The following is a 1,363-nucleotide window of genomic DNA, read 5'->3' on the forward strand; positions in this document are numbered from 1 at the left end:
ACGAACCTGTGCTGGTTTCCCCTCAGCATAATTTGTCCTGCCGGGCTCTCGCAAATGTGAGCCTTGATAATTTTTTCAAAGACTTTGCCAAGGATGGAGGTGAGACTGACTGGCCTATAGTTGCCCGGGTCCTCCTTCCTTCCCTTTTTGAAAATGGGGACCACGTTGGCCCTTTTCCAGTCCTCCGGGACTTGGCCCGTGCGCCACGAGCTTTCAAATATTCCCGCCAGTGGCTCTGCAATGATGTCAGCCAGTGCCTTCAGTACCCTCGGATGGAGCTCATCCGGGCCTGCCGACTTAAAGGCATCCAGTTCTTCCAAGTGACTCTGCACCATCTCAGGGTCTACGCATGGTAGTCTGGCGCCTTGCTGCTGCCTCTCTACAGCCCCAGTGAGAGACTTGTCGTGCCCCTCACTTAGGAACACTGAGGCAAATAACTCGTTGAGGAGTTCAGCCTTGTCCCCTCTGTCCGTCACCAATTGTTTCTGCCCATTTAGCAGGGGTCCTATTCCTCCCTGGGCCTTCCTTTTACTCCCTATATATCTAAAAAACAATTTATTGCTTCCAGCAATATGGTCTAGGAAGTTCTGATTCAGAGGCTGTGTCCCTGACTCCTGTGCTCAGTAGCTACTGCTGGCCTTCTTCCAAGTGTCCAGTCCCTTTTTGGATCTAGCTGACCTGTCACTTTCCACCACATCTGGTGGCAATGACTTTCACAAGTTAATGACACACCGGGTGAAAAGAACCTCCTTTGTGTTTAGTTTTAAACTGATGCCCTAATAGCTTCATTGCATGACTCCTTGGACTTGAGAGAAAGTAAATAACAAAGCCCTGTTGACTTTCTCTTCTCTGTGTAGTACTAGTGTCATTAATAAAGTGTGCAGCTTGTTGCCACCAGAGGTGGTGGAGCCAGGTTCAAAAAGGCACTGAACACTTTCTCAGAGGGAAAGACCAGCTGTAGCTATTGAGCAGGGGAGTGAGGGGCAGGGCCTTCCTGGACCTCAAATGCTGGAGGCTGCAAGGGAGAGAGGAACAGGGGGGAAGACCCTGGGCAGACCCGGTTCAATCTCCCTTTCAGTCCTCTCTCTCCCACTGTGGCACAGGACCCTGGGCACCATGGACCTAGGAGGGTCTGCCCCAGTCCATGGCGGTGCTCGTGTCCTTGGCGCTGGGTGGAAGAGAAGCCCCTGCTGTGTTTTAAACGACTGGGCTCATTGAGCGACCCTCGCTCTTGTCTCCAGAGAGAGGCAACAGCAACTCCCTGCGGCCCCGCTCTTCGCCGTGTAGCATCGGCGCGGGGCTCGCTCCACCAGCGGCGGCGGCGGCGGCGGCGGCAGGAGGGGCCCGGACACGTGCGGGGAGA

This window comes from Alligator sinensis, unplaced genomic scaffold (genome assembly GCF_000455745.1).
Source record: "Alligator sinensis unplaced genomic scaffold, ASM45574v1 scaffold76_1, whole genome shotgun sequence".
Taxonomy (NCBI): Eukaryota; Metazoa; Chordata; order Crocodylia; family Alligatoridae; genus Alligator; species Alligator sinensis.